The sequence below is a fragment of the Schistocerca nitens genome, chromosome 1 (assembly GCF_023898315.1).
Source record: "Schistocerca nitens isolate TAMUIC-IGC-003100 chromosome 1, iqSchNite1.1, whole genome shotgun sequence".
Taxonomy (NCBI): Eukaryota; Metazoa; Arthropoda; class Insecta; order Orthoptera; family Acrididae; genus Schistocerca; species Schistocerca nitens.
In genome coordinates this window covers 529,106,193-529,132,693 of record NC_064614.1, presented here as the reverse complement: position 1 = coordinate 529,132,693, position 26,501 = coordinate 529,106,193, and the positions used below count along the sequence as shown (strand labels likewise).

Sequence of the window (26,501 nt, the reverse complement as noted above, 5' to 3'; positions counted from 1 at the left end):
CGACCTTGCCGGCTTTTGTGTCTGTGGGTTAGGCCGGCGACACGGCGGGTAGGCGCCGGGCGTGACAAGCAGCGAGCACCTCGGGCACGCGCCCTGGGTGCCGGCGTGCGCGCGCGCATTGCTGCGCCCCTGTTTAGCGGGTACAGTTACGCGTGCCACTTAGCTGCCTGCCATCACACTGTTTCTTCGCTACTGGCGGGACTCGACACCTGACGCAACTACCTTTTTCTGTGCCTTGCGACTTCCCACAACGGTAATCACTGAGCAGTAAATATCTGTGGATTGCATGTTCTTCGCAAGAGGTGCTTCCTGGAGCTCTTTCACATCTGGAGAGTCGTCCGCTTTCTCAAAGCCAGTAAACATGCACGTCCATATTATTCCATAGTGCCTTAATTCTAGTCTTAAGTGTAGGCGTTTCTGGCAGATCAAACCTATGTGCCGAACGGGGCCTCGAATCTGATACCGTTGCCTTTCGTGGGCTAAAGCCCTACCGACCGAGTTATCGATGTACGACTCGACGCCCGTTCTAACAGCTTTAGACGGCTGGGCTGGCCGAGTGGATCTAAGCGCTACAGTATGGAACCGCGCGACCGCTACGGTCGCAGGCTCGAATCCTGCCTTGGGCATGGATGTGTGTGCTGTCCTTAGGTTAGTTAGGTTTAAGTAGTTCTAGGGGACTGATGACCTCAGAAGTAAAGTCTCATAGTGCTCAGAGCCATTTTTAACAGCTTTACTTCGCCTACACATCTATACTCCGCAAGCCACCTTGCGGTGTGTGGCGGACGGTACTTTATGTAAAAGTGTGAGCTTCCTGATTTTCTGTCCTGTAGCGGATTGGACTGCGGAATGGGAATTAATCCCAGTGTAATAATTACATGAGAATGACTTATATTCTCTATCGTATAATGCATTTTCTGTATATGTATACCTTCCACTGGCTGTGTAATTTCTCCCATTGCCGTATCTTATTATGATGGACGTTTTACACCCAAAATATTCAGAACAACGATCACTTGAGCTGATATTCTAGGACAGAGTCTAAGGAAATTATCAAAAAGACGCGGACAACATGTTTCATGAAAGAAATTGAAATTAAAAATGGGTGTATAGGATTGAAATTTCGTTTTCAGCACGCATCGAGGTGATGTGTGCCATATATTTGACACGAAGAACAATTACCAATGAAGTCAGCAGTTCCTCCGCCCTGCAGAAATAAGTAAAAACCTCTTCTGTTTTCCATATTTAGCCTACCCTTCGTTATTATTCACTTAAAACGTCTAGTAAATCCATGTCGAAACAAACCTTTAAATAAAGCGTTTTTGTGCACTGCACTACCTCACATAGTCATTTCAGCTAAACACAGACTGAAAGATGGAAATCATGTAATACAAATTAAGTTTTGAATTGCTTAAAGGTAAATGGCTCTCCACAATGGAATGCGACACACGAGCTATTGTAATCAATACAAGAACTTGTCACCCGTTCCATTTTTATGATTAGGAAAAGTTTCGGACATGTTTTTGATAACTATGCTGCTGCATTTTGTGTTAGGCAAATAAAATTACTATAGCGTGAAATGTGATAACCTCTACTGTGTTCAAAGAGCTCTCATCATCCCAAAGATTTTTTTCAGTCTGTTGTTTATTGTTGATAGCTGGGCCTTGGTAATCCATACTAACAAGTGACGAAGACCAATTGGTGATGTGGAACTTTCTCTGTCACTTCGTCCTAGTAAGCGAATGAAGTGTAATATTATCTTGTATATGACTGAGACAAGGGTCAGTGCAGTTTAGTGTTTTGTTCCTGTCGTTGTAGCTGAATATAGAAATGAAAGGTAGAAATAGAGTGGAACACGTCAAGTTATATTGCCTGCTCATCTCCAAAAGAAATAACGAAGCCTCTGATCTGTAGCTCTTTGACATCAGCACTGTCACGTACTCTTTAGGCCATGAGGCACTGAGTAGAGGTTCAAGATTTATCGCAGTAGACTGGCGCATGGCTTGATGATAAGCAACTTCGCTCAACCGCCTCTCCTCCGCTTGCTGGCCAAATCCTGCTGGCGAAACTTGTATCTAAAACTGGAATTCGGACCAGTATCGCTGGGACGAGTGCCACCGCAGTAGCGTGAGTTGGCGATGTCGTTTCAAATGTGGGATAGAGGTATTGCGGGGGACAGCTATTCAGAGATTAGGTCAGCAAGTAACGTTATAGAGCGTGCCGGCGCACATGTTGGAACGACAATATCATGTCTCAACTCGAAATAATTTTCTCCAATCTTTGCAGTATTAGTATTCGGAAAATGGCAGCCAGCCATTCCGATAGTCTTCAGAGCGTAACGTCGTGCTCGGCGGAGACTTTGCGATGCTCTGGAAGCTTCAGATAACTGACGCGGCCGCAGTTTGTTCTTCGGCAGACTGACGTAAGCAGAGCGTAACCAACCACTGCTGCGCTTCGGCGTTGTTTTCTGCCCGTGCGTGAAGAAGGCGTGCAGCATTGTGACTGTCAGGGACACGCAGCTATGTGAGACTGTGATGACGTCAGTTCTCTAGACCAGTGGTTCCCAACTTTTCTGAGACCGTTACTCTTGAATGATGTCACATCTTAGTCACCACCCTCAACAAAATTTATCAACTAAACTTTATATAAAACTTTATAAAGAAAATCCATCCACTGGATATTACAGAGTTTTTACTATGCCAATGTACATTTAGGATCTTCACTGTCAGATCAGCACGCCAGGAGGCCCTTACATAACATCTAGAGCTCTGACAACGTATCTATGTTTTCTAAATGTACATTGGCATAGTAGAATCGCTATAAAGGACAGTAGGTGGATTTTATTATTAAATTTTCCATTTATTTCGCTGTCTTTGTTTGCTAAGAGAGCCACTGTGAATATCATGAAAAAAGGAACAAACATTTAGGGAACAACGTTAACACCCAAAATTTAAAGTGATGAAAAATACTTTACTTCCGTGTGTATTGCGCAGCAAATCTTTTCCCTACGGTAGTCAGCAGCATTTACAGCGTTGTCCTTCGGCAAAACTAAGTCTTACAACTTAACTGCTTCGTCCAAAATTGTGCAGAGATTTAGACGATGATTTGCTTGGATTTGCCTATAGCACGAGTCATCCTATACATACCCTCATTTTCTGTGTTTTTGCATTTGGAGACTCCTGATCTCGCCGGCCGCGGTGGTCTCGCGGTTCTAGGCGCGCAGTCCGGAACCGTGCGACTGCTACGGTCGCAGGTTCGAATCCTGCCTCGGGCATGGATGTGTGTGATGTCCTTAGGTTAGTTAGGTTTAAGTAGTTCTAAGTTCTAGGGGACTGATAACCGCAGCAGTTGAGTCCCATAGTGCTCAGAGCCATTTGAACCATTTGCACTCCTGATCTCAGAGGACTGAATGTTCTCCAAGTATATGAGCGTGTCGTCCCCCCAGGTAGGTGTTCTTTCAGTTCGTAAATAGGATTGACCTGTCTCTCCTGCCACTGATCGAGGTTCCTGGTCTCATGTACAATTGTAAAGCGGGTAGTTCTCTTGAGGAAAATCGTTCTCGATTTCAGGCGTGGCGTGAATACTGTGTGGTTATATACTTCTTGGGTATTCTGTTTGCGTTTCCCTGTATTTTTGTGCAGCTACTTCTAATTTGGGCTGGAGCTATACTGGCGACGGGGTAAACAGTGGTCAAAGGCGTAGGTCTCAAGCACAGTTCTTGGTGCCTCACTGGGGGCAACATCTACTTGCTTTGAGTGAGCTGAGGTTTGCCACACCGGCGATGCATGCTCTGCCACTGCAAAACAAAGTGCCCATCGCAGTGGTCTCTAATTTCTAAGGGTGCTCGCCCCACGATGTACCCGTTAGCTTTCTCAATAGATAATTTCTTGAGATAACTCTCCCTTTTAATTCATTACAGTGTTATTTGAAAGAAAGAGCACGGTTCAATCCGACTTCCAGATACTTAGTATGAGGTTCATGTTCCAGGGGCACGTCTCCCCGCCTCGTGTTAAACCTTGTCCCATGATCTTCACTGCGGAAATGGAAACTGCAGACTTGGGCCTTGTTACGATTCTGATTCAAATTGTTATGCGCGAATTACAATGTTTTGTTAACATTCAAATAAATAAAGATCATGAGTTTTCTAGAGTTTTCTTCAGACCACAAAATAACGACTCGACGAGACGATTGGTGATTTCGAACTATCTTTATTTATATAGTCGATCTAGTGCCCAGTGTAGATTGTAAGCCATGTTCGAAGTACATTTGGTTCCTTACGCTTGCCTTCACTGGAACCGTATTTAAATATCTGCTTTCACGCTAGGAATTTGTGATGAAGGAAAGCAGTGCTCTTAAGGCTTTTTTCGGCAATAATGGATCCCCACCTCCGTCAATTCGAGAAAATGTTGTCGGCCAGTGTGTTAACTTTATGGAGTCCAAGATACTGTACTTCGCTCCAGATTTCAATATCTGAAAATAATCGTTCATTCACTGAAAAAAGTCCCACAATCAAAGCATTTCCTTCTGGAGTCATATCCCATACGCTCCAAGGCCTTACAGGCAGCATAGATTTTATGTTTTGTGTGATGCTCGTTGCGTTGGACAATTGAATTATACGCTCAGCACGTACATTGCTCCACTTTCCTTCAGACATCTTCGGCCTCTGTCCGCATTCGGGCAACAGTCCATAGTTCGTAAATGATCTGTTCGAAGGTAAAAGCTACTTAAAAGTCGTATCGATTAACTCAGTACTCCACAAGGAACATACTGGGGGTGGTTTGCTCTTGCCTTCCTGCGTCATTACAACTGCATCAACGAACTAATCCACAGTGGCCGGGAATTTTTTAGACACGCAAAGCATTGCCAGTGTGGAAGGACTGCTTTAGGTTTCAGAAATAAAAATAACGTATTTCCAACATGTGATCGACCTCTGAACTTTTGTAGTACTGTATTACCACATAGTCATCTGACTTACGGGCCTACGACTAGAGTATCGATTAACGCCTGTCAATTGAAAGTGATCTGTGAAAAATATACTTCTGGCATCATATGAGATGGAATTTATATTAGTAACCTAGCAGTGTTCTTCTTGCGTATCTTTGGCGCTCTGATCGAAAGGTTGACGTCGCTGTTACGACAGCTTCCATGGCGGGTTGAATGCGCTGCTGGGCGGTGTACAGTCGTGGACTAAATTGGCTATCGTAAATGCCGGCGTTATCGGACCGGAAAAGAAAAACAGCATTGCACGAATAAACTAACTAACTACTTTACGGAATATAATCTGCAGGCGCACGTCGCACAAGCACCGACGGCAGTCTGCAGCGACGTTCTCTGGAAAGGCTACGATGCGCCTCTCTTCTAGATTCCGAACGCGCTCTAGGACACGAGGCGACCAGCTTTATTCATACGAGCAATGATGTGAAAAACTACATTCCAGCACTTCGTTGTTGAACGCCCCTGCAGACGTTGTCAGTATAACTGCAATCCGTTTATAAGCTTGCTGCGTGGGATTAGCCGAGCGGTCTAAGGCGCTGCAGTCATGGACTGTGCCGCTGGTCCCGGCGGATGTTCGAGTCCTCCCTCGGGCATGGGGGCGTTTGTTTGTCCTTAGGATAATTTAGGTTATGTAGTGTGTCAGCTTAGGAACTGATGACCTTAGCAGTTAAGTCCCATGAGATTTCACACACATTCGAACATTTTTTCGTTTACAAGCTTCGTGGCTGACGAGTGTTGTAGCAGTGAAAGGACCTCCCTGATCACTCTTGCGGCGAAAGGTTAATGGAAGCGGTTTGTTGTGGTCTGTTCGCTGACTGTCAAATGTCCACCGTTTAAGGAAGGAACGTTACAGCTTCATAGAAGTATAAGAAAGGAAGCCGGTGTGGCCTGTTTAAGGGAACACTCCCTTGAAGAAAAGACGGAAAGTGTGAAAGAGGGAGGGCAGACGGGGAATTGAACCCCGCTCCATACGATTCAATTGCTCTATCTCGCTTGGTCGCGCTATAGGCGAATATTAATCATGTTGGCGAAAGGGAGCGAGCGTGGTGTCGATGTTGCTGGAGAAGGAAAATAGCAAATAAAGGCTAGGAAAGGAGGCGCCATCTGCAATACAGCAGACGTTGCGCTTACCTTGTCAACCTCTCACCTGTAAAGCGGGGATACACAAAAATATGAAACATGACAAGAATACACAAAAAATATGTAACGTGAACCAAAATGTGGAAGACCGGTGGACGTAAATTGACAGCCTCACGTTCAAGTTTCACAGCCGCCGGAGATCATATGTAGCAACAATAATGAAATTGTTCCAGTGGTTGTGGTCTGGAATGACATTACATACTCCCACAGTATTGGGAACTGTTTTGCTGGAAGTAAACGGCGGACCATTGTAGCATAATAGAGACCAAGTATTCTCCCATGTTAACGAGAAATTAACACATACTCGTATTCCATAATAATTAACACCTTGTGCGGCAGGCATTTTGTGGATCTGCTCAATGGAGATTAGACTATCGTCCGCATCATCACGAAAGTTTACCCTGTACGCACTAAAATATTAATGCTGTGAGATTTTGCCAATAGGCAACAAGGATACGAGATATGCAGCTGAAATCGTAAAGTTCGCAGGTAAACCACGAAAGCGAAAATTTAATCGGAGCCTTTGACAAAAAAAAATAGACATTAGATTTTATACTTTCTTCTCACATATGACAAGCCACATCAGCCTCACGAAAATCTGAAAGGTTAATGGAAGCGGTTTGTTGTGGTCTGTTCGCTGACTGTTAAATGTCCACCGTTTAAGGAAGGAACGTTACAGCTTCATAGAAGTATAAGAAAGGAAGCCGATGTGGCCTGTTTAAGGGAACACTCCCTTGAAGAAAAGACAGAAAGTGTGAAAGAGGGAGGGCAGACGGGGAATTGAACCCCGCTCCGTGTGTATGTGTGTGTGTGTGTGTGTGTGTGTGTGTTTGTGGTGATGGTGGTGGTGGTGGTGGTGGTGTGTGTGTGTGTGTGAGTGAGTGAGTGAGAGCGTGAGGAAGGGGGGGGGGGGAGCGGAGAAACAGAAAAGAGACAGACAAACGCATCAGGTAATTCTGTCTTCTTTCGAGTACAACCTTCTCCGATATACATTTTTCTTTGCAGACTGCGAAGTGAATCCAGCTACCCCCCTCCCCCTCCAGCCATTCTGCCAGCATCTATATTAGTAACCGACTAATTTCTGGTTCCATAATTCATGGTTCAAATTCTCAGTTGCAGGTTGCCCATCTAACGGTTTCCCAGGGCAGGGACAACAAAATTTGATTTTTAATATTTCAAATAATAATTGACCGAATTTAAAAATTTAAAACGCTGTCGTAATCTACTCATTAAGAGATATAATCTTGAAACTTCCTGGCAGATTAAAACTATGTGCCGGACCGAGACTCGAACCCGGGACCATTGCCTTTCGCGGGCAAGTGCTCTACCAACTGAGCTACCCTAGCACGACTCACGCCCCGTCCTCACAGCTTTAATTCCGCCAGTACCTCGTCTCCTACCTGCCAAACTTCACAGAAGCTCTCCTGCGAACCTTGCACTTGCCCGCGAAAGGCAATGGTCCCGGATTCGAGTCTCGGTGCGGCACATAGTTTTAATCCGCCAGGAAGTTTCATATCAGCGCACACTCCGCTGTAGAGCGAAAATTTCATTCTAGATATAATCTTATGTTAAAGGTTTAACACAGTAGGAAAAGTAATACAGGAACTGTGTATCTTCCTGAGGCAGCGTAGATCACTAGGCGCAAATTAACCCAAATATATTCGCCCAGTGTTCGAGAATAACCGCACTTAAAAACCTACAGCAAACTGCACTCACAATTTCAAATGTTTGTGAAACTTTCTCTCGCTGACAAGCCGCACAAAATGATGAAAGGAAAAATATTTATCTCTTACTAAATTTTAGCTGTTCTTGCATCAGGCATGTCGTTTTAATTTATTACTTTTTTACTACTAATTCTAGTCGCAAAATATTTTATAGGCGGTATCCTCACGTACCACTAAATGTACCTGTAGCGAAATTGTATCGCTGTATGATATAAACTTCTGGAGACATGACGTCATAGAGACTAAGATGCGTGGAAAACTAGCATTTGCTTAAAATGGAGCGCAAATTATCCAGACTACACTCATCCAGGGTTTCATAATGAGGGCAGTGACTTCTAACAAACTTAAAACATAATTTCAAACTTTTTTTAAATTTCCTCTCGCTTACTTGCTTAATGTCAAATATATAAATGTCAGCTCATTTGTAAGGTAATTTGAACTTATGAAGCTGTTTTGCAAATTAGAGTTCGATTCTTTAAGGAAACGGGGGTTTACTGGTTCCACCACGTTCACCATTTTCGCGAGGAATGTGTCCCGCACGTTCTCTCAGTTACTGACACAACATACACTTCGTCCATTGACATGCAAGCGAAAAATGTGCCACTGATAGATTAATTTTCGAAATCTATCCTGCCTGTTTCTGGCATTTGCAGTGTCTGTGAAGCGGGTATCTGAGACACAGATTGTAAAGCACTTCGTGTAACAACGCTTGAAGTCGTTCTTTGATTGGAGGACGTGCCACCACGTCGACAGCCACTCGGCCTATAGGATAATTTTCAGTCCCATTCTAGGAGCTTCCAGGAGCACGAAGACTGCAGAAATACAGTGTTTTGTCTGAAAATAGTATCTTACCTCATTGTACATGTCCTCGGAGTGGGAGATCGACAACCATCTGTTCAACATTTTCTTCAAAATGTTGCCTTTGAGATTCTCTGTGAAGGTGCTATTTTTCTCTAATTTCGCGTGGAACGATGTGGCGCAGTGGTAAAACAATGGGCTGGTTTTCGGGAGGATGGCGATTCAAACCCCTGACCGGTTTTTTGTGCTTTCCGTAAGTAACTTATGGTGAATGCTAGGATAGCTCCTGTGAAAGGGAACAGCAGATTTTCTTCACCAATCCTAGCTCGTGCTCCGTCTCTGACAGCCTCGTGGTAAACGCAACGGTAAGCCCAAATATTCGGAACTTTGATTTTGTACCATAGTTCTCTCATTGACTGCATGTCCCTTAACACGTCTCTGGTAAGTTCAGTTACTGGTCGGCTAACTTCTGTTGCTCTATTTCTTCTCTCTATGCTAATACCCTCTTTTTTTAAAAATTCGCATTCCTTTTTCGAGATAGTTGAACAGTTGATTTCCTTTGAATTCTGCAAAACTGTTTTGGTGACACTGTCCTCTTCGATTTTTCAAAGCACCTACGTAATTTGTGTTAAGACAAAGGCTCATAGCGAAAGTAATTTCTGGAGGTAAAGGCGCGAGAAAACGGCTCGCCCTGATTGGTTCTTTGGGGTCAAGCGGTGATGGCCACATCTTTTACGAGGAGCTTCTCCTTGGCTTTAAGGGTGAAAGGGACGCGCTCCATCTGGACACACTGGACTCTAAATGCCAGTAGGTGACGGAGGTTGTGTTACTTGAAGCTGCTGGCACTTTCGAAAACGCGGGGTAACGCGCCAGCGGCTCAGATGCATACCGCAAGCCTGCTGGCGGCACTGCCGAACGCTGCACTGGTTCAATCAGCTTTCTTTGCATTCGGTCCCTTAACCAAACTGCCATCTTCTGTGTGCATGTATTTACACAAAAATTGTTTCACTAATCGGTTTAATAATACCAGGGAGACCGAACGAATACTTTAATGCCCCTCCTCCCGAAAGAGGATGCGCTGTCTTAATCGTTGCCCCAAATTTAATGAAAAAAGTGTCGATTCGCTACCCCAAAAGAGCACTGGAGGACAACTGGGAAGGATCATTGTCCTCAACGAGGCTTTTAATTTGCTCATCTACTTAAGTTCTTGACAGAGACAAGCAAAGAGGACGTGGTTCACATCGCCAACTGCTTCACTTCCAAACTCAAAGTAGGAACCTTCAGGTAGTCCAGGGCAATACAACTTACATGAAAAATTACCATTGCTACACTCACATTAAGGCCAATATGCTTTCTCTGTTGTATTTGGTTTGCGGAGATGAGATTTCAATCTGATCTTGTCTTGAACTACAGCGTAACAACTGGTTTTGAACTGTCATTATGTTCCAATCCCCAAGCGGAAGTGAAATTACCTGGCAGATTAAGACTGTTGTCGGACCGAGACTCGAACTCGGGACCTTTGCCTTTCGCGGGCAAGTGCTCTACCATCTGAGCTACCCAAGTACGACTCACGACCCGTCCTCACAGCTACAATTCTGCCAGTATGGCGAAAGGCGAAGGTCCCGAGTTCGAGTCTCGGTCCGGCACACAGTTTTAATCTGCCAGGAAGTTTCATATCAGCGCACACTCCGCTGCAGAGTGAAAACCCATTCTTCAAGCGTAAGCGTTTGATACGGAACCCAATGTATTCATCAAATTTTGTGAGGTCTACTTTAACCTTACTGTTGAACGAGTCCCTGCTAATTTTGTTCCCTTCGCCAGTACCTACACTTCTACATTGTAACTCACTCCGCGGTGTGCTTTGACTGAAGTCATTTGGGATCCTCTTTCTATTACATGAAATGATCTGCTCTGTTATTTTGATGATGTAGTTATTCATTATGAAACAATGTGTGAACAGTGTATGTAGTGTGTACAGCGGCTGCGAGTAAGAAATGAATGAAAGTGTAGCATTAGCCTTTTATTATTACTAAATAACATATTTGCAAAACAGTATTGTACACTGGGGGTAAACCGAATGTGGTAGCACCGCTTGTAACAGAGTGGTCTTGCATCGGGAGGGTGAAAAATCCAGTCTTCATCCAGCCAATTTGATTCAGTTTTCCGTGGTTTCGCTAATTTATTTCGCGTAAATGACGGGTTGGTTCCTATTTCAAGGTCACGGGGAACTACCTGTCATTCTAAGCCTGCCAGTCCGTAAATGTCTGTATATGTGAATTACTTTATTTTTGTTGTTCTTAAACTGTAATAGCAAGACATGTCCAATATCCTTGTAAAAGAGTTCTACGGATAAATAAAACTGCTACCACTATCACCACTTCTCCGAGAAACGTCCCATTGGACGTCAGCTTACCTGGAAAAGCCAGAACATATACAATGGAAGGCGACACAGTGCCGTGTAGTGTTATGAAGAATCCTACTCCCGTACGTACCTAGGCTTTGGCAGTCATAGATGTATGGTTGATGTTTTGGGTCCACCGACAAAAAAGTTTTAAAAGACACATTACAAGACAAAAGCACATTTTCTCCCTTGGCCTATTTTTTGACGGAAGGTGCATTCATTTACTCAAACCTAGCTGTAACCCATTTTCTAGTGGGCAACCGAAATCGGTCCATCTAGAGCAAATAAATGGACAGTCGTCAATAAATATGGCCAAGGTGGGAAATTAATGTATCTCTTAAACACTCTTGTGCGTCTGTGACTGCATCATGACCAAAATACATCAACGATTCGGCGACGTGGCCTTCCGTTACGGAGACGATCTGAGCACTTCACCGTGACGATAAAAACTTCCAGCGGCTACCGACATGTTGGGGTATTTTAGACTACGTCACCATGCCCCCACCCCCCTCCCCAACCTCCCCCAGAAGAACTGTATTGAAATTTTGCAGCTGCTGTAACGTCTACCCATGTAAAATTAAAGCTTACTGTCCAGCTACCGTTGATCTACGTATTACAGAAGGCAAAGCCTCAGTCCTGTTGAATAAGGATCCGTCGCGGCATTGTTGAGGAAACCACACACCATTCGGAGTGTCTTACGGATGACAACGGAAAGAGTGACAAAAATACATTGTTCACCAACATTGTAGTCTATATGGTCGAACCGTAGTTCTGACATTAATTACAGTGTGCGTAATAATTACAGACTGTCTTCCGTATCAGATGCGTGTCGGTGCAGAAACTTGATTCTAAAGGATTAAATTTAGAGGTTTTTAACCAACGTATTTGCTTCAGGTTTTCACTTTCCAGTCGTCGAGACAAGGCAGCTGTCAATAGTAGATAATAGGCTAGCGCTTCGGATGAAACCCAGAGCAAAAATTATGGTAAATACGAATTTAAGACGTCTATTCTCAAACACCAATTAGATAACTGCGTCTGCTTCCGGTTTCTCGAAATATAATAGATATTATATTATGATTTTTTTATTTTTTATTCTACGAATCTAATACGCCAGGGAAAATTGAGAACAAACGTAATTTTAATTGGTATCGTATCAAGAAAAATTATCTCTGTTCTCAAATTCAGTATGTTATGTTAATAGAAATAAAAAAAATAATAAATAAAAAGCCAGCTATTTTGTTTGGAGGAAGTCTGGTGCAAAACTGAACTCGGATATTGATAAAAAATGAGAATTTAGTCTCTGAGAAGGGAGTTTTCAGTCAAACGCGTTTGTTATTTAGCAAGATCAGGCACTGCCTGCAGGGGAAGCGACTGTTGAAACCAAGTTTTTGAAAACAGCCACAAGTCGCACTTTGTATTTCCTATTTACTGGTTTCGCTCTTCAAATGAACAAGACCATCATCAAAATATACACTGCAAAAGGTACAAATTGAGATAATACGGTGTATACGCTACACCGTGGACGTCACAAGTACTGTTGTACTGTTTCATCTTTTGCGCTGGCAATGTCATCATTTATTACTGTACTTTGAAAGTACTTTAAAGGTAAGTTTAAGTACTGCAGTACAGCCAGTTTAATTCGTAGAGCTGTCAGCCAACTTTAAACGCAGTCTTTAATGCTGTCAGCCAACATTAAATGTAAGTCACCTGACTAGAAACAGAATATGTAAGGTCCGTATTATCTGAACTTGTGTCTTTTACAGTGTATATTCTGATTATGCTTTTGTTCATTTGAAGAGCGAAACCGGTAAATAAAAGTACAAAGTGCGATTTGTGGCTGTTTCCAGAAACTGCGTTAGTTAATTTTGTACGCCGAAACAGTAAAAATTTGTATCGCCAAAGCTTTATAAAATTTCAACGAAGCATCTGCTCGTAGTCATCAAGACGATGATGTCTGTTGGAGGAAGCCCATAGCTGGACGAAATGAAGTGCGACACCTAATGCCTTGCTGGGCCCTTCTGACAATACTTGACCTGAACATTGCGAGCAGATGCTTTGTCAGAAAATCGCAACGGTTTTACGGACACCATCCGACCCAGCGTTTTATACTCTCACACATTGACTGCCCCTACATCGGGAGAGCCTCAAAAAACTAAAAAGTTTGGCATTCTGTTTACCAGTACCGTTAGGTCATTGACGCGCTGCTAGAATAGCAATGAAAAGTGGCACGAAGGTTACGTATCACATTTAGAAGGTCGCCAACTCAAGCACGCTATCTCATTTTCTTCTCCCCTCCCTGCCCCAATCTAATCGTCGAAAACCTCCTTCCTACCCAACACGTTTCTCCCAGCGCGCTCATTGGTGCGGCGCCAAATGAATCCACTATTCCACTCACAAAGTAACCGCTGCTTGACTCGGCGAAATGATTTCAAAGTCATGTATAAGAATGCCGTTACGACAAGTTTGTGGCATCACGTACATGATCACCAGTAGTGCGATAAAAATATGATCCGCCAATGCAAACAGGCCAAGAAAAATACCTTCAAATGGCTTCAAATGGCTCTGAGCACTATGGGACTTACCAGCTATGGTCATCAGTCCCCTAGAACTTAGAACTACTTAAACCTAACTAACCTAAGGACAGCACACAACACCCAGTCATCACGAGGCAGAGAGAATCCCTGACCCCGCCGGGAATCGAACCCGGGAACCCGGGCGTGGGAAGCTAGAACGCTACCGCACGACCACGAGCTGCGGACACACACACAAAAATAAACTCTAACCATTTTGTACATGGTCATAACCTATATCTACATGTATTGCAAAATGCATGGCAGAGGGTTGATTTTGTGGTGCAGCACAGAAAATTTCCTTTTTTTTCCATTCATATATGGGCTACCTGTTATTATTTTATGGGCACGATCCCCAGAGGAGTGTTGTATAGTGGAGCCGAATAAATCCGCACACTGATCTCTGAAAATAGTTTCTTGAAAAGCCCTAATTCAGATACACGCTACTCTCAAAGTTCTACTGCGGTTTATAATTTCATCGCCGGCCGCGGTGGCCGTGCGGTTCTAGGCGCTTCAGTCCGGAACCGCGCGACTGCTACGGTCGCAAGTTCGAATCCTGTCTCGGGCATGGATCTGTGTGATGTCCTTAGGTTAGTTAGGTTTAAGTAGTTCTAAGTTCTAGGGGACTGGTGACCTAAGATGTTAAGTCCCATAGTGCTCAGAGCCATTTGAACCATTTTTTATAATTTCATCGTTTCTGTTAAGCGATTCCCGAAAAACTAAACAAGCAAGTGACTCGTGCTCTGCATATGCTCCATGGCCCCCGTTGGCCCAATTTACTGGGTTTCCAACTCATACCCCTGTATAGTGTACCAATATAGATTTATTAGGGAAAAAATAGCTGTCCCTCACAGACAAGAGAATTTCACCGTTTGGTGCAGAGCTGGGGTTGACAAGAAAGAAATTTTCTTATATGCTGGTACAAATTGCCGAAGAAAATACGTCAAACAACTTTATCCGTGGAATACAGTTATATTGTTGTTTAAGAAGTCATTTCATCTACGTGTATGTCAGATGAATAAAGTGGGATGCAGTGACGTCAAAAATTCCTTGGTTCTGATGGTTTAATACCAATGGAAATTTGTGCAAAGTTACTAAGGCTTTACAAGCAATTAAAATTTCATTTTCAACCATTAAGAGATGGGCATTTGAATTTAAAGGTGTAATTTTCTTGGTGATGAACCAAAAATTACAACAGATGGAAACGTCGGGAAACTGCGTGATGTGAAATGGAAAATTCGGAAATTAAAGTTGTATAAAATAGCTGACACAATAGACGTACGTGACGAAAGTATGTAAAACATTTTATACCGTGAAGTAATGAAGACAAAGTTTTGTGCACCGTGGCTGGGGCGGTTGTTGAATGCTACGCAAAGGTAAATGATGAAGAATTATTCAGCAATGCCTAGACCATTTTACGAGGGTTTCTCAGAAAGTAACGCACCGCATCTTTTCTTCTCAGCCGAAAACAATGCTACGAATGCGAAACGTTACGTATGTATTATTTGAAGTCTCCTGAGTGAGCGCGCCAAGTTTCCGTCACTTTCGACAGATAGCGTAGCTGCAGGACAGTTTCAAAATGGCGTCTGTAGGTGATGCACGTTACAAGCAAAGTGTGGTCATTGCATTTCTCACTGCAGAGAAAGAAACTATGGAGAATATTCACAAAGGCTTGTGCAAAGTCTACGGAGCATCTGCTGTCGACAGAAGTACAGTCGCTGGGCACGGAGGTTGAGGTCATCAGAGGGCGGTTCGACGGAGCTTCACGATTTGCAAAGGTCGGGCAGACCATCCACGGCTGTCACACGTGACATGTTGCACCGAGCTGATGTCGTTCGCGAGGACAGACTCATTACGACTCGGCAGTTGGCGCTGCATCTGTGGATGCAATTATCCGCACTCTTGGATATTCAAAAGTGTGTGCAAGATGGATCCCGCGGGGTCTAACGGTGGATCACAAAACGTAGAGAAAAAACATTTGTCTTGATTTGTTGCAACGTTTTGAACCCGAGGGCGAGGCCTTCTTGTCCCGGATCGTGACAGGTGATGAAACCTGGGTTCACCATTTTGAGCCCGAAACAAAACGACGGTAGATGGAATGGCGCCATTCCCAGTCCCCACTTAAGAAAAAATTCAAAGCAACTGCTTCCGCCGGTAAGGTCATGATAACCGGGTTCTGCGACTGTGAGGGTGTGATTCTCATTGATATGATACCAAGAGGCGGTACTATTAATTCGGAGACATATGTTAACATATAAACAAAACTCAAGACACGCTTCCGTCGACTTCGGCGCCGCAACAACCCAGGAGATGTTTTACTGGAACACGATAACGCTCGATCCCACCCGAGGACTGATGAACACATCGCAAAACAGGGTTGGACGGCGTTACCCCATCCACCCTACAACGCTGACCTAGCCCCCCTCGGACTTCCACTTGTTTGGGCCATTAAAGGAAGCCATTCGTGGAAGACATTTTGAGGACGATGAGGCGATGAGGCAGTGATTCACACAGTGAAGCACTGGTTCTGCCACCAGGACAGGGATTGGTACCGACAGGGCATACACGCCATTGTTTCGCGCTGGAGGAAGGCCATAGAATGGGATGGAGATTACGTGGAAAAATAGGTGTTGTAGATAAGACACCGTTCTTTCGTGTGTGTGATTCTCTTTATGTTCAATAAAAAATTGTTGAAGAAAACAATGCGGTGCATTACTTTCTGGACAGCCATACTAGAAAGAGTCTAGCAGATTTTGAGCGCTGATCTTGTACTATGTATGAGACGTCGGTCCACTCCCACACGCTGCAAACGAAACAGCAATCGAAATGTAGCAGGTTGAAGCCAATAGCCTTGCAAAAAAAAAGTATGTAAGGTATGTTGTGGGATGGGCAAAAGGGATCCTTCTTATACATTACTTTGCAAAGACTAACGCAATAAAAGGCGAATTCTATGGGTGGTTTCTGGACCACCAGATTATAAATGCATGCGACGGGTCCTGCACAGCAAAGAAGAAAAACTTTCAAGAAGAAAATGCTCCTCACGGCGATCGTGATTTGGCAGTGGCAAAAATGGAGGGAACTGAAGTTGGAATTACTCGAACGTGCACCCTATTCACCAAAACTGGTGCCCATGACTTCCACTTATTCTCACTTCTAATGAGATTCTGTACCGCATCGTCCATTACTAACGCTCTCATTGAAGGGTCACAAAAAGCTGTATTCACACCTGTTCTTTGCACCTCATCCTAATACATCATAAGGTAGTGTAATTGGTAGGATCGAGCTTGAGCCACGGGTGGCACACGCTTTCCGATGGGAGGGTCTAGCGTGAGCCACAGGTGGTATACGCCGGCGTGAACGTGTTAAAAATAAGATTCAGAACTTCATGTTCACTGTCCTATTACAGTAAACAAAGTTGTCTCATCAGTTAACATATTACTTTTTGTTTTATAAATATTGTTTTAGCAAAAACGTAGTCACTCAATCTTCGTAGAAGTATAACTTCAGCTGGTGATGCCACATACTGTTACTCCATGTAGCCCGATGCTAATTCAAATGCTACTCTTCCATCACTATCAGATCAAGGTGGCGCACTCCACCTACCCAGCCAGCGAGAACTAGCAAAATTACTTTTATCTCCTTCTTCATCTTTTAGAAATAAAAATGCGTTATCTTGAATCATCGGACAACTTATTGCATCTCCTTTAGCCTGCTTGAGTAAACCACAAAAAAGGGCTTCACTAGTCTTTTGGTAATCTAATTGTTTCATGGCTTTACGAACCATGATTTTTTTTTCTTCAGTGCTAAAACTTTCGTCTCAAAAAGAACAAATTTGCTCATCTCTTTTGGAGAAACGGTTCTTGTATTGGCGAAAAAAAGCAACAACAATAAAAATAAGACTATATATACACACCGCACTGAGCTTGAGCAGACACTGGATGATTGAAACAATTGCTGCTAAAGCGGACACGATTGTAAACAACATATGCGGCTGCATATCGGCCGCTGACCACGCACTTTCCCTGCGTATTTTCGATTATATCCGCGGTTTCCTTTTGAGTTCTTTTATCGTACTAGTCATCCCTCATACAACTCTAACTGCAGGGAGGCTCGAAGTGCGGTGGCTAGGTTTTACTCCACTATGCATCGTTCACGAGTGGCTTGCGAATTTTTATGCGGACATAGGTGCAGATTTGAGCCCACTGCGCTTCGCACTTGTCTGATGGAATCTAAATCGGAGGACGTTTTATATAGTGTGTTGAACTAAAAAGAAAATACACCGAAAAGTAAGCTTCAGCATGGAAAACACTATTTCTCATTACAAGGCAGACGAATTTCGTCCTTGACCTCATAAAAACGTATACAAACTGGTACACCAGCATTCAGTGACGCCTCCCGCTTGCTTTGCCTACGACGGCCGCCTTGTTTATTCCGTCGCTGGCGCGTCGCACGAGGCGTGCCCACGCGGCGTCGGCGTCTACGTCCCACTTGTCGCGCGCGGCGCGGCCTACTTCTCACGCAGACACTTGGTCGGCAGCGGCCGGTGCTGCCATCTCGCGGCCGCCGAGTCACGCTCTACCTGCTATCTCTCCCAGCGTCTGTTGACACTACGAAGCTGTGACACAACCTCCCGCTTTAGCACCCAACGCGCAGCCGCTGCGTCTGTAGAGATGATGGTTTACACGGGAGTTTCTATCATACCTTGTACCGGTTATTAATTTCACAACTAATTTTAGAGTTATGTCTCTTCAAGACGTACTTCGTGAAGTTATATACGATACTGCAGTGCCTTTGATATTCCGATTGCGATGCAGTGTTCTTTCGGACATGCACTGCAATATCGTATTCATCCGCCGACACCGGGCAAGCGACTCTCAAATAAAATGTCTCCTCTATACGGGAATATACATAATGGACCTACGAGTACAGGTTGTAGGCACATGGTTCACGGCATATGGCCGAGCGGTTCTAGGCGCTACAGTCTGGAACCGCGCGACCGCTACGGACGCAGGTTCGAATCCTACCTCGGGCATGGATGTGTGTGATGTCCTTAGGTTAGTTAGGTTTAAGTAGTTCTAAGTTCTAGGGGACTGATGACATCAGATGTTAAGTCCCACAGTGCTCAGAGCCATTTGAACCATTTGACTCTATTTCCCACTATCTGTCCCAACTCCTACCTATCATCTTCATAGTTTCCCTACTAACAGACCTCTACCTTTTTATCCATACCCCTCAACCCCACGAAACATACTCTCCTCTCTGACAATACTTCTCACCCAGTGCAGGTCCTTCATTTTGTAAGTGAAGTGCAGTGCTTCAGTGTTTTTAAAATGTATACGTTTTTGTTTTTCAAAATGTCTTTGATTTTTAATTTAAAATAGAAACAATCGCAAATTTTGTTTCTCATTCGCATCATAATTTTATTTAGTCTGCTTGTTTGAAAAGCAAATTACTGCACCGCTGACAGGCCACACACCACCCATATGCGGCGAGGAGCATGAAATAACAATAGAGAAAAAATTTTACAGCGTTAAATCATAGTAGGCCTGTTCACATGCGACTAACTGGCCGATCTTGGAGATTATACAGCTACACTTTCCTCCACAACTACAAATCGTTGATTCTGTTCATCCTCTCTTTTGGTAATGTTGCATGGATATTTGCCCCACCAAAGTCCTACAAGTCCCTCCAACTCCTTGAATGTCGTGCACTCCAACTCTTTCCGCACCTGTTTATCTTCCCCCACGTGCATCTTCTACCATTTTATCAAATTCCCATCTATTCTCACCCACATCGAACACCTCTGCAGACTCTTCACCATCTGCAAATCAAATTTCATAACCTTTTTGTTACCCCTCTGATCACAAATGCCAGTACGACGTCGCATCAACACAAAGACATACATTAACCCTTCCCTACGCACACTCAATATCCTATCGCAACGCATCTTCCATCGACTACCGCTCCCAGACAGCGAGATCCGCCCCGATATTTACCCTTCCCACCAATGACAACTCTTCACCATCCATTCCACTCCAAATAAGTGCTCCCCTGTCCTTGGTCCTCTCCATTTCTCCCCAGTTCTTTCCTCTTTATACCACTGCGCAACCCAAACATCAAACTCCTCCTCACTTTCTGTCTTCCCACTATCTGTCCCAACACCTACCGCCATTTCCGTAGTTTCCTACCTAACCGTCTCCTGTTTTTTTCTACCGACACCACTAAACCCTATGGAACACACTTTTTTCTCGCTAAAAACTTTTGTTTCTATGCAGCTCCTTCAGCTTTTAAGTGGGAGTGCAGTTCTGTTTTGTAGAAGGAGGTCACCTTCCTGCCAGTGTGCCTTTACATGTATATATTTTTGTTTTTTATCTTTTAGTTCTTTGATTTTTATTAAAAAAAGACAACAGCCTTAATTTTTTTATATATATGTCAAACAAAATTATATCTTGTTATAGTTTTTAAAACTACCTGTGAACTTTTAATCTTTTAATAGTATCTGTTATATTTAAGAATGGGGTGTTGTTCTACTGTCAACCTACCATCCGTCCAAATTGGGTGAGGGGTATGAGAAATCACAATAAAGAAGGAGAAGTATTGTTCATAAAAAGTGCACGGAAAACTGCAGCACTCTTATATCTTGCATAGTTTGCGTAACTTTTTTTATGAGAAAACTGTTTCTCAATATTACACTCCTGGAAATGGAAAAAAGAACACATTGACACCGGTGTGTCAGACCCACTATACTTGCTCCGGACACTGCGAGAGGGCTGTACAAGCAATGATCACACGCACGGCACAGCGGACACACCAGGAACCGCGGTGTTGGCCGTCGAATGGCGCTAGCTGCGCAGCATTTGTGCACCGCCGCCGTCAGTGTCAGCCAGTTTGCCGTGGCATACGGAGCTCCATCGCAGTCTTTAACACTGGTAGCATGCCGCGACAGCGTGGACGTGAACCGTATGTGCAGTTGACGGACTTTGAGCGAGGGCGTATAGTGGGCATGCGGGAGGCCGGGTGGACGTACCGCCGAATTGCTCAACACGTGGGGCGTGAGGTCTCCACAGTACATCGATGTTGTCGCCAGTGGTCGGCGGAAGGTGCACGTGCCCGTCGACCTGGGACCGGACCGCAGCGACGCACGGATGCACGCCAAGACCGTAGGATCCTACGCAGTGCCGTAGGGGACCGCACCGCCACTTCCCAGCAAATTAGGGACACTGTTGCTCCTGGGGTATCGGCGAGGACCATTCGCAACCGTCTCCATGAAGCTGGGCTACGGTCCCGCACACCGTTAGGCCGTCTTCCGCTCACGCCCCAACATCGTGCAGCCCGCCTCCAGTGGTGTCGCGACAGGCGTGAATGGAGGGACGAATGGAGACGTGTCGTCTTCAGCGATGAGAGTCGCTTCTGCCTTGGTGCCAATGATGGTCGTATGCGTGTTTGGCGCCGTGCAGGTGAGCGCCACAATCAGGACTGCATACGACCGAGGCACACAGGGCCAACACCCGGCATCATGGTGTGGGGAGCGATCTCTTACACTGGCCGTACACCACTGGTGATCGTCGAGGGGACACTGAATAGTGCACGGTACATCCAAACCGTCATCGAACCCATCGTTCTACCATTCCTAGACCGGCAAGGGAACTTGCTGTTCCAACAGGACAATGCACGTCCGCATGTATCCCGTGCCACCCAACGTGCTCTAGAAGGTGTAAGTCAACTACCCTGGCCAGCAAGATCTCCGGATCTGTCCCCCATTGAGCATGTTTGGGACTGGATGAAGCGTCGTCTCACGCGGTCTGCACGTCCAGCACGAACGCTGGTCCAACTGAGGCGCCAGGTGGAAATGGCATGGCAAGCCGTTCCACAGGACTACATCCAGCATCTCTACGATCGTCTCCATGGGAGAATAGCAGCCTGCATTGCTGCGAAAGGTGGATATACACTGTACTAATGCCGACATTGTGCATGATCTGTTGCCTGTGTCTATGTGCCTGTGGTTCTGTCAGTGTGACCATGTGATGTATCTGACCCCAGGAATGTGTCAATAAAGTTTCCCCTTCCTGGGACAATGAATTCACGGTGTTCTTATTTCAATTTCCAGGAGTGTATTTGAGCATAGAAGTCGGTGCTTCAGGCTACCTGTGTGATGGAGCTAGGCCCGCGTTCTCTCAGTGCGTTTTAATCTTGTTATCACTCCTCCAAGGGTCTGGCTTGTACTGGGCACGCATTGTCGCTTTTCGGCAAGAGAGTTTCAGCATGGGATGTTGCCCTCGGAAATAGTGTCCATCACAGCGACATCATTTGAACATTCACCCTCTGTTGTGAGAGCGAAACGCTGAAATCTACCATGTATTGGTCGTCTGCAGTTAAAAACACTAGCTCATGACCGCTACCTACAAATTATGGCTCACAGGTAGCCCGAGGAGAATGTCGCAAAACCGCGCACTGCCTTTTTAGAGGCAACTAGGAGGGCTGTGTCTACAACCGTCTCCACACTGTCAACATGGCTTCCAAGAGACTTTTAACCAACAACAGTACGAACCTTGATTTGTTTGGATTTGTCTGAACCTTGAAGATCGTCGTGGAAGAGTGTGGAGTCGGCAGGTGCCGATGCACACCCCAGGCACCCAGTCCTGCGGATCATTTCGGCGCCAGTGTCATTAACCGGATGCCGGACACCTCAGCCCTATTGCTGGATTCTCCAGGAGCCACGGAACGCAGTTGTACATAGAAGAGCACCGAGATACCTAGTACTGAGGCGCAACTGAGTTAAGGTTAGCCTCTAAAAGACGGCACACAAGGCAGAACCTATTTTATGCTTCTTTCTTGCGCCACACAAATATTTCCGATGTGGGCAAACCCAGATATAAGCCGACACACGGCTCTACTCAAGTTAGTATAGACGTAGTATCAACAGTACCTCGAGATAACATCTTGACCGTATCTACAGTCCTCACCAAGAACAACAAAACTCGACGTTCTACAAGTGATCGTGGTTACTGTTCACTCTCTTCGCGACTAGACCACAATTAAAGACATATCAGTGCAAATGAGCATTGAACTATTGCTATGCATTATCTTCGTACTAAAGTTAAGTATTATTAAGTTTCTGCTAACAAATTATTATAAATTGTTGCTAACATCTGTAGCCATCATTTTCCCATAGTTGTTGCCTAACCCTGTTTGACCTTGTCACGAGGCTGTGCAGTTGCTACTTGCAGGCAAGCTACCTCATAGCAGCGACTACGTTCGGTGGTAGTGGTTTTTGTTCCTGCCACATTGTAATGTTTGACATCAAAAGTATTTGGTGAATACCACAGTTATTGAGGGTATTTTGAGGGACGAGATCCTTCAACATGTTGTCCAGCTGTACAGTCAACATTTCGGCGATGGATTCGTCTTTCAAGTCGATAAACGTGGGAGCACATCGTACCCTCGTTGTGAACACGATTCTCCAGTGGACAAGATTCAGCCGAATGGAATGGCCCCAATGTCTGTTGATATAAACCTGATTGAGCATGCTTCAGACCACTTGAAGCTTGAGCGTGCGTAGTCGCAGGAATCCGCTTCACACGCTGGATAACTACAAGAAGGCTGCAGTCGAAGAGCGGAGTTGGGTTGACCAGCGACATCTCCATCACCTTGTGGAAAACATGCCAAGGAGTATTCAATAATATTACAACACACGGCACTGAATCTCTTAATTTCACAGACCTGCACTTTCAAACACACAGCTTTCTTCAAAGAAATGTTTCTTTTTTAGTTTCGTAATGCTTATTTTGACATTCCTTGGTCCCCCTTAAACTAAGAACACACATGAAGGAGATTTTCACTCTCCAGCGGAGTGTGCCCTGATATGAAACTTCCTCGCAGATTAAAACTGTGTGCCGGACCGAGACTCGAACTCGAGACCTTTGCCTTTCGCAGGCAAGTACTCTATCATCTGAGCTACCCAAGCACGACTCACGCCCCGTCCTCACAGCTTTACTTCTGTCAGTACCTCGTCTCCCACCTTCCAAACTTTACAGAAGCACTCCTGCGAACCAAGCAGAACTAGCACTCCTGAAAGGAAGTTTCATATTAGTGAACACTCCGCTCCAGAGTGAAAATCTCATTCTGGAAACATCCCCCAGGCTGTGGCTAAGCCATGTCTCCACCATATCCTTTCTAAATCAAGTGTTCAGGACATTCTCCAGAATGTTTTCAAGAAGAGAGAAGTGTGTGAAAAGTTTGTCCCGCACACCTTGACTTCCGAACAAACACAACGACGCATGGACACCTACCGCGACTTGCTTGAAATAAAAAAGGCGGACAATTCTTTTTTGGAAACAAATGGTATCAGATGACGAGACTTTGTGTTATCAATACGAACATACCACAAGTCGGCATACAACTAAAATTTAAATGAGAGGTCAATGCTACGACGACGTAAACAATAATCAACGCAATATGACGTACAAGTAGAACCTTTCAGACAGTTTCAATTTCTGTGCGTTGTTCTCAAGTGCGAGGAGACTATTAAGAATACCTGAATCATGAAAAACCATCGTCTTAACTTTTCTCAATTTTTTTATTAATCCAGTCTCAAACTTTTTGAACTGTCGGGATATATATGAAGTAACCATAGCCTATAGTGAACAATATTTTTGCAATATATTGCAATAATGTTAAGTATGTACCAAGGTAAAGGAAGCCGTTAATAACTTCATAAAAATGTATTTTCCAATAAGCTTTTCATCTCCTGAGTGACTAAAGGAACAGAAATCCGAGAATCCCCTTTTCTATCCATAGTAGCTGAAGGGAGATCACTAGGAACTCAGCTGAAGGAGAATTGCAGCGTTTCGCAAATCATGCATGCTGAGGGCACTGGACAAAGGCTGGACTGATCAGAAGTGAATTCTGTGCAAAGGCTTCTGGTATCTGTGTAGAGTACTTACAAGTGTTTGGAATTACTGGGACAATGAAGAAAGAAAAATCTTTAGGAACTAGCGTTCTTGTAGCTGTTAAAAATATCATATGGAAACTATCAGAAAAACTGCTTCGTCCATGCTTGAGCGTTAGTTATGACAACTATTCTGACTCTCGCTGCCGTTGCTGTAACTACTGTACATCGAAAGCTAGAGAAATCCTAAACCATAAAAGAAAGAAAGAAAAGAAAAGAAAAGAAAAGAATTCCGACAAGTCACGTAAGCTAAATTCAAAGGGAAACGAAGAAATTAATTCGAGATGCGAAGACAAGGTGGAATTTAACTTATTATGAGTTCAAAAGATTCCTAGAAAAGAAATTGGTGAGTACCGGTTTGCTGATTCGTGCTTCAATCACGTAAATCCCATCAGCTGCTGAATATGTTACAGATCGGAAATAATTCCAGCCAGGATATATTTCACTGCACACCCGTGCAGTCTCAGCCGATACAACCACAACACAGCAGGCGCGCACCTCCACTATGAGCCGGTGGTCCGGAAAAAGTGTTTCCCGCGGTGCGGCTGCGAGGCTGGCGAACATCTGCGCGGGCAGAACAGAACGGTACCGCCGAGTCGCGGGGCGGCTGCCTAACGGGAAGAGCCGCTTTCCTGCCGCCTCGCCCGGAATGCTCGAGCGGATAACTTTCCTCCGGACGCGGGCGGCACTGCAGATGGACGCCGAGAGCAGTCCGTGTCCTGCGTGAGCTCACTCCGCGGCAAACTGCAGCTACCACGCGGAAAACGCGAGACCGCCTAACGTAGTGGTGACACCCCGGGGTGTGCGCGAACGAGAGCTAGGATGAACAGACTAATCACCAGCAGATCCTGCCTGGCACAGGTGTGAAGAAAGCAAAAGGAAGCCCACCTCCGAGTTCCGTTCATACGAGGCAATCGGGACCTATCGCCCACCGTGTCAGCCTCTGCCAATAGCGTCATTTGCACACGATATAGAGGGAATGGGATCAGTGCACCGTTCTCGCAGTCATTGACGAGTTTACTGCAAAACGATTTAGAAAAAATATCTGAATGGTGCGAAAATTGGCAGTTGACCCTAAATAACGAAAAGTGTGATGTCATCCACATGACTGCTAAAAGGAACTCGTTAAACTACGGTTACACGATAAATCAGTCTAATCTAAAAGCCGTAAATTCAACTAAATAACTATGTATTACAATTACGAACAACTTAAATTGGAAGGAACACATAAAAAATGTTGTGGGGGAGGCTAACCAAAGAACGCATTTTATTGGTAGGGCACTTAGAAAATCTAACACACCTACAAAGGAGACTGCCTACACTACGTTTGTCCGTCCCCTTCTAGAATACCAGAATACTGCTGCGCGGTGTGGGATCCTTACCAGATAGGACTGACGGAGTACATCGAGAAAGTTCAAAGAAAGGCAGCACGTTTTGTGTTATCGCGAAATAGGGAGAGAGTGTCACAGAAATTATACAGAATTTGAGCTGGAAATCATTAAAAGAAAGGCGTTTTTCGTTGCGACGGAATCTTCTCACGAAAGTCCAATCACCAACTTTCTCCTCCGAATGCGAAAATATTTTGTTGACACCGACCTACATAGGGAGGAACGATCACCACGATGAAATAAGGGAAATCAGAGCTCGTACGGAAAGATATAGGTGTTCATTCCTTCCGCGCGCTATACGAGATTGGAATAATAGAGAATTGTGAAGGTGGTTTGATGAACCCTCTGCCAGGCACTTAAATGTGATTTGCAGAGTATCCATGTAGATGTAGATAATCCTTGGAGCCGCAACTTTTCAATCGAGTAACTCCTGAGCTGGCTTCACGAAGCTGAATGCAGCCCGTTACAGTTCTCAAACCAAGGAAAAGTCCCTGGCGGTCTCTGGAACCGATACCGAGTCCTATGCATATCAGCCAAACA

General features: G+C 44.7%; 1 protein-coding gene across 2 annotated transcripts in view; it reads right to left on the bottom strand.

Annotated features, from left to right (window-relative positions):
- The window catches only part of LOC126253500 (uncharacterized), a 267,686-nt gene that overhangs the window by 76,216 nt on the left and 164,969 nt on the right, over positions 1-26,501 (bottom strand). Inside the window, exon 1 of one of the 2 annotated variants that reach the window (XM_049954884.1) lies at positions 17,994-18,119. The exons of the other annotated variant lie outside the window; for it this stretch is intronic. The gene's annotated coding sequence lies outside the window, so the exon portion shown is untranslated. Of the gene's footprint in view, positions 1-17,993; positions 18,120-26,501 lie in introns of those variants that run through there. 2 annotated transcript variants of the gene reach the window in all.